The sequence below is a fragment of the Diachasma alloeum genome, unplaced genomic scaffold (assembly GCF_001412515.2).
Source record: "Diachasma alloeum isolate Michigan unplaced genomic scaffold, Dall2.0 Dall_scaffold_00194, whole genome shotgun sequence".
NCBI classification, from domain to species: domain Eukaryota; kingdom Metazoa; phylum Arthropoda; class Insecta; order Hymenoptera; family Braconidae; genus Diachasma; species Diachasma alloeum.
In genome coordinates, this window is record NW_021680359.1 from 1,255,586 (window position 1) to 1,268,289 (window position 12,704).

A 12,704-nucleotide genomic window follows, 5' to 3' on the forward strand; every position below is an offset into this window, starting at 1 on the left:
GGGGGGGGGGGGGGAGGAGAGAGAGTTTATAAACCCGCCTTTACACCGTACTGCAGTCGCGCATTTTCCCCCTGCCATTTTCTCTCTGGCTATCCACTGCTACTCTCCCTTGATGCAGAGACACGCTCTGCTGGCCCAATGTGGGAGGAACGGCTGCCAAAAGTATTACCAGTACTCGTCCACGTTCCAAATACCTGAAAAACAGAGGAAACAAAAAGAATATAATCTCTACTCTTCAGTTTGGGAAAGAGAAATATTCACTGGGTTCTTTAAATCAGCTGTTTCATTGCTGGATTTATAATCTGAACATCGTTGTAATTTCATCTGGAAATGTCTGATTAAAGCCATGGTATCACTACTAGCATCGGCTCGGCTATACGGGTGGAGTATAGTATATGCTGTGATATCCGTCGAAACATTCAGTCAATTTATTTAAAAGAAAAAAGAATGAATACTATTCCCTATTGTGTGAAACAGAGCGGAGTTTTGCCCTATCTCACACGTGTAACGTACACTATTTTTTAAATCAATGTTTGGAAAAGTCATATGTAATTCTTCTACTACTAAATGGAAATGACTTTCGAACGCACGAAGAGAATTTTATTAGAAGAATTCTAGTGCTAGCACGGGGAAAGAAACGCAAAGTAACGACCAAAAAAAAATTCCAGTGCCGGCACTAGAAATTTTATTGGGGAAAACGCGAGTTTTTCGCCGTATTTCTGGGAAAATTTCACAGAAATCCCCAGAAATTTTACCAGAAATGCCAAGAAATTTTACCTTAACAGCACTAGAATTTTTCACAGCCGGTGGATTGTAATTTTTTCGAGTCCTCGTACTAGAATTTTTCTAGAAAATTTCTCTCCGTGCGGAAAATCCGACCAATCCTTGTCGGTGTGGGGGGCGAAGGGGAACGGACATGCTTAGGGGCTGTGTGCTGTAGTGAGCGTTCCGTTCAGAGGGTTGATACACGGAGAGGAAAATTGGATAAAAATCATCTGGAAAATCCTGGCAAATTTTACTGTGCGAAAGGTAAACGTGAGGTAAAATGTAATTCAATGAAAAAATACCTGTTTGTGGAGGATATTTTAAAATTCGTTCGGTAAAAAAGACACATCTATGGATGGACAAATTATTCTCCTGTACAGTAAAATTTTCCACACCGGTAGGGTGCACAGAGAAAAAATATGTAAATTCAAGATTTTTTTTTCCAGATTCTAGAATCTGCAGTTTAGAACTTGCATCCGGCTAAAATGTAGAAAATAGTATATTGTGCATCAAGGGCGGAAAGTCATGTTTTCCCGGCCGAGGTGCACATGCTATTTTTTAACACGCCTACAAAGGAAAGTTTGTACTTTTCTGTCATATGAGCGGGATGAAAGTGCGAATTTTCCGTGCAGGTGTGTGAAAAAAAAATTAATTTTAGAAAATAAATAAATGAAGTTAATCAACCAAAAAATGATGGTTTCAAGGCAAAAATGATCTGGAATCTATCGAATTAGGAGATTAAATTCCCCTCATTAGCACATTTTCAAAATGAAAGGCATTTTGGATATTTTGAATTGAACCTTTGAAAAAATGGAAAAAAATTATCCTAAAAGGTTGGCCTCAGACGATTCAGCATCATCTGAAATGTACAGATTCATTATCCCCTAAAGAAACATTTTTTTAACTTTTTGGTCCAATTTCTAATTTCCAAATTCCTTTAAAAAAAAAAATAGTCCTCGATAGTTGGGCTCAGATGATGCAGAATGATCTGAAACGTGCAGATTCACTATCCCCTAAAGTGGACAATTCTTCTTAGAAAGAACGATATTTCAAAAAATGCAAGTTTAGAATCGAAGTTTCTAGAATCTAGTAAAAAGAGATGTGGGAAATTATCGGAAGAATTTCAGATTCAAGAAAAAAATGGATGAAAATAAGAATAATACGGATCATTTTTAGAATTTTTTTTATAAAAATAATTCGATGATTGTTGAGTTAATCATTCTTCGAAGGATAAATTCAACCATGATGAATTGATCAATTTCGTGATTTTTTTTTCTCTGTGTGGAAAATTTTATTTCTTGCACCCATCTGAAGATGACGGGGACAAATAGAAGTGAAAATTTACCGAACGCGTTCGGTAAAAAATAATTCTCCGTTACAGAAAAATTATATGCAATATTGAGTAATCATTCACGTCCACTGGGATAATTTTTGATGCAATGCAGGTTAAATTTTATAGTTTCGGCACAAATTACCCTCACGTTCAGTCAATTTTTCCGGGCCAACGGAGAGAAAACCACTATTCATCTCAAAGTTTTTCTCCAATATAGGGCGAAAAACTACTGAAAATCAAGTTCGCTCCACGATTACTTGACTTGTTCGATAATTTTTCTCTAACATTTCTCTCTATGTAGAATCGGCCGAAAACTGCTAGGAAGTTCCAGCAAAATCCAATAGAATTTTCTAGCAAAATCGCTAGGTTTTTCTATGAAATTTGTTCGTATGTGCAAGCACGGAATACACACGTTGAACCCAACAAATACTCAGATCACACTGCTGAAAATTTTCGTCTTAATTTTCCGTGCCAAATTCCGGAAATTTTTATCGTGCTCAAGTTTCACTGAAATTTCAGGAAATCAAATATTCCATTGTCATTGAAAAATCAAATATTCCACTATTTATTTATTTATACCATCATATGTATACCCTCTCGGGCCTTTACATTTTGTTCCCATCCCTATAATGAAACCCCGACATAGAATATTGATAGTTATAATAAACAAAAAAAACAAAATACATGAATGCCATATGGGCCAGTAAGTTGTCCCAGTCAGCAGCGTTTTTCCTGCACCAGATCCCGGGACTTGCAAAAAGTCGGTTGAACCCGCGAAGCCATCACCATCGCCATCAGTACGGTTGTCAGAAAGTACTCCAAGGCCGCACCGTTTCCAGAACGACTCCATGTTTCCATTCCCTTTCCATTTTCCAACGCCATGGCCTCAGATCGAGAGGACTACTCCTAGGCCGCACCATTCCAAAGGACGACTCCAAGTTTCGTCACCCCCTCTCATCATCCTTTCCTTGGTTGAAGGAGGCCACTTCAAGGCCACACCACCCCTAGGGCGGCCCCAAGCTTCTTCTCCCCTCCCGCCGCCACCTCCATGTTCCTAGCTGGAACTCAAACCTCGTCAAAGCGCTGCCATCTCCTGGCCACAAGGGGCCCTAGCAACTACCACATTCCTTGTGGTCCCCTCCCTGATTCTGTTCCATTCATAGCCGTTTCCCTTTTCCCCTGTTCAGACTGTTGCTATGTACCCCTATAACTATTTCAATTCTATTTCAGGAGATGCCCCCCCCCCCCAATTTCCGCCAATTTCTCTGGGCATTTGTCAGCTCTTCCCTCCATAGTCCCCCCAATAGTCCACCAATTTAGCAACAACCCCCCCAAATTTCACTGCACTTTCTCCGGATAACTGTCGGCTCTTCCCTCCATAGCCCCCCCCCCCATAGCCCGCCAATTTAGCAACAACAATTTGTCAACTGCATTCCCAAAATATCACTCCTTTCAGAATTCATCCACTGAGGCACCTCCGCAAAGTTTCCCTCCATATTTCCCGAAAGTCCCTTGATGCACTCCCAAACATAGCCGACACAATCATGTTGTCTCGTTCCCTCCTTGGGTGTCACACACCTATCCTTGCCTTGCCTCAGTACCCAAATCTTTCCTTTTTATCCTCCTCATCAATGTGTTTCTCCCGCAGAATAGCCGCAGCCTCACCATCAACTACCACGTGGATCTTCCCCAAATTCCCGATATAACCTCCTTTCCACATTCACACATGGTGCTTGCCGCCAGTTTCTCTGCCCCTCTCACTCCTCTCGCCCAGTTCGTTAGGCGTCACCTAACCTCGTCGCCCGCCCTCCCAGAAAACAGTCTTCAAACTTCCCAGATTTCACCATTTCATCCCGAACTTATTATTCCCTTGGAAGATTGCCTCATGAGGAACCCCCACAGTCACTTTTCCTCCAATATTTACCAAAAAAACCCATAATTTTTGCCCAAAAACTGACGACGCAACCCCCCCAATGAACCACCTCTCACGAGCGCCACCACCCGTCCCCGATATTCCACTAATTTTCTGTTCAAATGATCTGGAAATCAATAAAATACTTGATTTTTCAGTTCAATTATTCTGTGAAAATTCTGAAAAATCTGCGAAATTCAGGAAAAAATTGAAAATTCATGTTATATTGTTCCTGTATATTCATGTTCTACTGAAAACTCAACCAAGGGTTGGAAAAAAAGCAGTCATTTTTTTTTACGTATTCTTTACATGATGGAAAAGGCGTATGCAGTTTCAAACTGCTGGGGAGCATGGTTAATTTATTATGAATTTTTGAAAAAGTGGTCATGTAACCCGTGATCTTATGGAAATCACCAAAAAATCTGCAAAACCCAAGAAAAAAATGCAGCCAAAGTCATGAAACTTTAGACACATTTAAAGTGAAAAAGATTGTCGCCTAGGAGCATTATTTATTAAAAATTGGCGAAAAAAGTACTGAAAAATGAAATGAGTAGCAATTACCGATCGGGTGGGGGTAGCGCGGTCAATTTAAACATCTCTTGAGAGAGAGCGATGAAGCGTTGTGATTGAAGCTCCCTCAAGCCAGTGGTAACAGCTCCTGGTGAAAAAAAAACTACCGATGATGTTGCCACTTTTTCGCATGGATTAATATTTTTTCATTTATTAAAAAAAACTATCTGAAAACCGTTCAATGCGTGGAACAGATACAAATAAATTCGATTAGCTCCAAAAATAATTTTTAACCGGATACTCCCCAATATTGCCTGAATTTTTAATCCAAATGGGAAAAATTTTGTTGTTCAGCAATTGGTTTTCTGCAGGAAAACAGTAGAAACCCCTCCGCCTCACCTCCTACATTTCCTCCTCGCTCGACTATCCTCAATAATTAAAAGTAGAGGACTTAAACGCGTGATGGCTATCGTATGGCTGATGCAATTTACTTGCCTAGACCGACGTTTTCAGCTGCGCAGTTACAGGAATAACGATACCGGATTGATCGAAAATGTAACAACAACGCTATCTTTCAAATAATAACATAGGAATGAACCCCAAGTTGTAACTAAAAAGTCCGCTATTGTAAACGAAAATTGAATCCCGTAAACGCAAAAGTCACTCTTCGTTTACTATCGTAAAAGTTACGAAGAATGTCACTTTACGCGCAAAAATTTGCAAACGAAAAGAGACTTTTCCAAGCATGAGTTTCAAAAATACATTTATTATGCTCTGGAGATTGATGAAGATCAAGAATAGTCAACGGAGGAAGGTTCATTAAAAGTTGTATGACTCTTTCAAAGGGGAGAGGAAGCACCAGAGTCATTGACAACTGAACAAAACAAGTAGAAGGTCTAAGACACTTATGATAAACTTTCTGCAGTTCTGCGCACTTTCCCTGAGAATATCCTTTTGAAAATTTTTTGAAACTTAGGTAAGAACTTCCTATAAATTTTCAATGTTGTGAATTTGAATTCAATTTAGGATCAACATCGTTCATGGAATTTCTTATTTAACTTGAAAAATGCAACAACATATTTTTTATGTTAAGCGATCATTGAAATCTCAATGGCAGGTTGAATTTTCAATAACTTGAGAAATCAGAATAACGATTGTTTGAATTTTCATAATTTATAATCATTTTTGTTGTCGTATGAACCCGAAATCTGGATTTTCGTTGAATATTTTCCAAATTAACTGACTCATTAACAGCATACATGAAAATTTCATATAAATTACACGGAGAGAAAAGTTGAATAAACAGTACTAAAAAATCGTGGCAAATTTTACTTTACGACAGGTAATCGTGGAGCGAAATTGAAGTTCAATAAAAAAATACCTTTTGCGAAGGATATCTTACTATTCCTTCGATAAAAGAAACGCTTGTATGGATGCAAAAATAAATATTTCCTGTACAGTAAAATTTTTCAAACGGTAGGGTCTTTTTTTCGGCTCCGATGTGAAGAATATGGAGACGGACTAAAATTTTACCATACCGCGTTTGCTAGCAAATACCATTTCTCTCTCACAGAAAAATTCTTCCATATATGCGAATGATTGCGCAATATGGATCGTTCATATTCATTGGATAATTTTTCATAGCATAGTGGTTAATTTTACAGTTTCGGCACAAGTTACCTCCACCTCCAGTAAATTTTCTCAAATCAACTGCGAAAAATTCACTATTTTACTCGCATTTTTCGCCGCGATATAGCGTGAAAAAGACATGAAAACACTGTTAGAAATATCTGGAAATTTCAGTCACAGCGTCATCTACATTTTCAATGTTGTGAGGTTGAATCCAATTTCAAAGCGCTCACTAAATTTCTTATTCATCTTGAAAATTCAAGAAAATTGAGGTCTTCGTGTTAAACAATCATTGATTTTTCAATAAAAGCTTGAATTTCCAAACTCATCGTGAAAATTGAACACAGAAAAAACATCACATACAATTCAATTTTCAATAGGTTGAGAATTCAGACAAGTTATTACCTAAGTTTTCAAAATTTTCAAAGATTTTCAGTGCTGTATGAACCTGAAAATCAAGAATCACTGGAATATTCAACAAATTAACTGATTCGTCAATGAAGAAATACAAAAATTTCGTGTAACTTTGTCGTTGTTAAAAATTTCAAGCTTTTTCACTCGAAATTTCAAGAGCATTCCTCTAACAGTGAAAGGAATTCGCCCCACTATTACATGACTTGTTTGATAATTATTCTCCAACTTTTTTCCCCCCGTAATCGTTGCGAAGAATGTTAAAATTCTTCATTTGAAATTCAGATTAATTTTATGACATTGTCCGCTGGCTCGGCAACATTTGTTTCCCCAAATCAATGCGATGAATTCAATCCCCGCATACGGCCAACAACATCAAAAACAAACGTCGAGCAAAATATCTCTCCCGAATGTCTGACCAAAGCCACTGCAGTACCACTTGCAAACCCCCCGCGCCCATAAATAGAACGTAACAATCCTGCCGAATAGAAATTCAATCCAAGACGTTCCATCCTCCCCCATAATTTCCAAAATCTCTAAAATGATATCCTGACCCAAAAAAAGCCTGCAAACCAGCAGAACTGAAAAAGATGGGAACGCATGCTGCACTCGCATCTGAGGGATTCGATTCACGGATTACATTCAGCAGGGGCTACTTGAGTTATAAGATTGCCATGGACACTTGCCAGTGTAATATCAAACTTTAAAGCCATTGAGAAGAAACGAGAGTAGAAAGGGAGCATGAAGAAGATTGCCGTGAGTGGGAGAACAACTTTGTCTCTTCAGCCCACCTCCACCTCAAATCACCAGCCCTCTCGCCCTCTCCCTCTCTCTCTCCTCCCTAACAAATCTCCAAAGTGTTATATGCACATTCACGTTGGGTACGTGCAGTTGCACTTGAGTCATGCTAAGCCTTGTTATCAACGCGTAACCATACGCGCAGTTAGCTCATCATCATCCCCACTATAAACTCGCCCCCTACCATCCGTCAATTATTTCGAGAACTTGGACGATTATTCTGAAAATAGCAAAAGTGAACATTCAACCGATTACAGCCCGCTGTAATTATACCCAATGTAGAACTTTGTACAGGCCTCCGCAGTGCAGTTACAAAATTCAATTATCATAAAAGAAAAAAAAGCAATATCGAGACTTTTAATATTAAAATGTAGAAGTTGGCTAAATCTCGTTATCAATGATCACGAAGTGCATGTATGCTCGAGTGTAGAGGGCTTGCCTTATCTTTAATGATAAATAATGGGACACTTTGAATGGAAATTGGATGAGAGAGAGAGGCAGTGGGAAATACCAGTGCGAGAGACAATTGAGTAATTTCAGTGTGAAGGGCCAAAGCATAGGCACACGGTTGAGGAAGCAGTTATATCGTCAGGCTCGGTGCCAGGGAGTCGTGTAAAGCTATCCCGTACCTCCTCCTTCCCTCCGCAACCCCTACATTTCTACCTCAGTATGGCCTCATTATAATAACCGTGTAGGCGGTTGAACAGAGACGTTATAGATTCGCTTGTATGAACACAATGAATCTTGTCAGCAATTTTTCAATCGCAACCCTATCAGGAGTTAATTATTACCTCGTACAATCACCACTAGGATGAGTTAAATATTTGTCAACTGGTTGTGAATGGAGTAACTGCCGTCGTTAATATCCGCACGGAAATTTAGGGAATTCATGCTGGGGTTCATAACCGGGCAATTACAATTTTGGAATTTGGCCTTTCATCGAGCGTTGTACATCGATTAATCGTGACTTCACTAAGGGCTGGGGAGAGAGGGAGGCGGGTTTTAACACCCTGAGGATGGGGACATTGCTGGAGCCACGGGTAAGCAGCAGCAGGGTGTAAGCATTTCTAATAGCCCCGACGTCAGCTCCCTCTTCTCATCTGCTCCTCCTCCGCCCTCTACTCTTCGCGCGTCCGTTCACTGGCAAAGTTTGTAATCGACCAAGTTCGAAATCCTTCGACGCTGAAGTTTTGATCCTACGACTTACTTCCTGAGGCCGTGGTGCCACGTCAACTCGCATCTGTCTGATGCGTTCAGTATGAACGAGAGTACATTACGCAAGGTCCACGAATTTGGAAATTCACTGCGGTATTATGCGATATTATGTGAGAACCGAGGGGAAATGTTCCCTTGAGTTTCGGCTTTTTCGGTATCAATGGAAGCATTGAGAATGTTTGATTGGACGATTCTCAAATTTTTCTTGAGAATCCTATTCTAAAAAGAACATACACTTAAAATCGATAACTATCGATATCTCGCAAGTCTGTCACGCTTATTCCTCATTGGTTCCAGTCGTCTGAGGCGGCAAATTTTATTCATGATTAATTTAATTTTGAGATTTTCAATTATGATTGTTATAATTACAGCGCGCTGTAGCGTGCCTTCGGTCTCGTTTATTAAAATAGAACATTGAGATTGTTAGATAATAGCTACACTGTTAACAATTTTTGTCTGACATTTCCGGTTTATTTTTTGGGAATTTTGATCGGATTTAATTACCACTGAAATTTCAAGGAATTGCGTTATTGAAAATTCCGAATTTCGTGGAAAAATCAAAGAGAACTGTAAATGTCAGTTCAATTTTTTTTCTGAAAATAAATAGAAAACCAGAAAATTCGGGGAAATATATTTTGGCATTTTCAGGACAGTGACATTGAATGCGATTTACGGGGAAAAAATCATAAAATTTCCGATTTCACTAAAAATTATATGTAATTTGGCATTGAATATTCATATTAGATTAGAAATTCAAATCAATTAAGGAAGTCTTGACTATACGCTGCTTAAAATTTTGTAATTTTATTACTGAATTTTCAGTGGAACCTGATATTTCATGTTTTTTTTTCCTCTAAATCGTATTCAATGTGATTCAATCCTGAAAATTGGTAGTCAACTGTCAATGAAATTTCATTTTTTTAAACAATGTAAACTACTTGAAAAATTTGACTGAATTTCCTCGGAAAAAAAGCTTGAATTTGATTTAAGGGGAGAAAGTCAATGTAATTTCAAGTTTCTCTGGAAATTCAAGTAGAGTATCAATTTTTTGCCACAATTTACATGGATTTTTAATGAAAGAAATCCTTAAAATTTTAGTGAAAAATTTTCAACAATTTTTAACGGCCAGACACAGAAGATTGTGCCTTTGGTTTTCAGAGGTGGGAAACATGGATGTGAGTGGGGATTAGGTGAAGTAGGCATAACTCTGAGGGATAAAATCTAAAAAATAAAGTTTATTTGCATCCAATGAATAAGTTTATTTTAACAGTACGAAATAACGTTTTTATTCAAATTAATTTGTTTTTATTTGACGTTCTGTTTAAGCATGTGAAAATGACCGTCATTTTCTGTCGTCATATGACAGTCATTTTTTTGGATGATAATTCGAGTATTTTGACATTGTCACTACCATGGAGATGGAATCTGACAGTCATAAAACGTGTGACAAAAATCTGTTTATATTAAATAAATATATATATATTTAATATTAATAAATCCTTATTTGATCCAAATAACTTCTTCATTGTTGGGAAATGAAGATTTTTCTTATATTAAGCAAATTTCTTCATTCGAATTGAATTTTTCCCCAAGGAAAAATCGAGAAGGGTTGAACGTTCTTAAGAGTCTAGAAGTCCTGAGGGTCAAACGGGAGACACAATTGAATTAATCAAAAGAGTCAAAAGTTCCTAGAGTCACACGGGAGAAATGAATGGCCTCGTGATCACTGCACTGATTTCTCTCATTAGGCTCTCAAAACTATTTGGTTTCCAAGAACGAAATTCCCGACCATTCCACTTTGCTCCAGTCGCCCTTCATAATTATTGCATATTTTTCTTTCAATGTTTTTCAAGTAAATGTTCATTAACCCCCCGAAGTGAACGATTACTACTACACCCAACGCCTAAGTACGGTTGGTCGTTCCTCCACTTCCCTCACACCGACAGGGTCCGGTAGAATTTTTCCCTCAAAAGGTTAAAAAAGAGATAATCTGTTTTGCAAAAAAGTTTGAAGGATTTTTTTTTAGAAAAAAGGTGGAAGAAGTTTTCGTTCCATGGTTTTACTATCAGAGAGACAATTCAGAAAAAGTTCGTACACTGAGAGAAAAATTTCCTAATGTGTAGGGCATATTTGCTTGAGAGAAGTAAATTATTTTCAATGGCTTAAATCTCAGAAAGGTTGTGCTCTATGGAACTCGAATAAATTCTCATTTATCAGTCTCGTTCCGCATTACGTCATGAATATATTACATATTGAAGCATTGGAATTGCGTAAAAAAATCATGAAAACAATAAGTACTTGAAGACTGATGATTCTTCTACGCGATTTGAGTAGGAGTTTTTAACCTCTACTATTTTTCGACCCTTATATTTTGACACTTAGTGCCTGGCCTTTATATTACACTTAATTCTCGATCAGTCGCGTCATGGCACCAGTGCCGTTCTGTCTCGATTTTTATTTTTTACGCTGAAACGTTGTTGAGAAAAAATCTGGAAAAATTGGAATTTCTACTTTCCATCATGTCAAACATTTAAACAATTTTTGTTCTGTGCATCTTTGCACCGATCAAAAATTAAAATTTCTTAAAAATTCGACTCGGTTAAAATCTCGGTGTTTAACCTCTAAATGTTAAATTTTCGCACCGAATGGAAATCAATTTTTGAATAATGTTTTCACTTTTCTCGTTTTATACTGATATTAGTTGTTAGTTGGAAGTTCAAAGTTACTTGTTTAATCATAAATACATAATTATTTTGAACTTTTTTTTCTCAAAATGGCAAAATACACGGAACGGCGCAGCGCTCATCACGCGACCAGATACGTTTGGTGGAGAGGTGCGACCACTCGAGGGTTAAGAGAGTTTGTTACCACCTCACGCATGAAAAAATTTAATAGAAAACCTAGCGAATTCGCTAGAAAATTCTATTGAAATCCTATAGGAATTCTATGGGGGTTCTATCAGATTTCTATTGAAAAATCCTATTTGTTTTTTGCACCAATTCTATTGGATATTCAATAAGAAAAAGTCAATAGATTTCGAATTTCTGTTGGAATTTTTCTCTTGAGATTTTTTTATTAGAATTATTGGGGCACAAATTTTCTAACAGAAAGTTTTTTTCGCTGGATTTTGTTGTTTTGCATTGCAGAATCCGAGTAGAAAAAACTTAGAAAATTGATGGCCAAGCATTTTTATAGAAAAAATGTCAAGAGAAGAATTCAAACAGAAATTAAAAATCTAGCAACTTTTTCTTACCGAATATCCAATAGAATAAACGCAAAAAACAAATTTAATTTTTCAATAGAATTCCAATAGAAATCCTATAGAAAGCCCACAGAATTCCTATAGAATTCCAACAGAATTTTCTAGCGAATTCGCTCGGTTATCTATTGAATTTATTCATACGTGCTGGCCTGATACAATACAGTCATCTTCCAATTGAAATATCCACACTAAAAGAAAAATTTCCTAATATGTAGACCACATTTACTTGAGAGAAGTAAATTATTTTCAATGGATTTAATCTCAGAATGTTTGCGGTTCACGGAACTCGAATAAATTCTCATTTTATCACTATCGTTGTGCACACGGAGAGAAATTTTTTAGAAAAATTCTAGTGCTAGCACGGCAAAAGAGGCGCAAAGTGCCGGCTAGGAAAAAATTCCAGTGCCAGCACTAGAAATTTTATTGGGGAAAACGTAAATTTTCCCCCGTATTTCTGTAAAAATTTCACAGAAATCCCCAGAAATTTTACCAGAAATACCAAGAAATTTTACCTTAACAGCACTAGAATTTTTCACAGCTGGTGGATTGTGATTTTTTCCAGTACTCGTATTAGAATTTTTCTAGGAAATTTCTCTCCGTGCATTATATCATGAATATACTACATACCGAAATAGTGAAACTGCATAACAAAAAAATCATAAAAATAATAAATACTTGAAGATTTGACGATTCTCCTATGCGATTTGAGTGAGTTCGTTTGCGATAAAATCATACTTGAGTGCAAGAATATTTCAAAGCATGAGACCTTTCTCGGGCCTCGTGAGTTAAGATGCCTGGGAGAATTAAACAATTGAAGAAAAATTACTTGTCTCAAGAAAGGATGTTTAAGATATTAGAAGGTTTTTTTC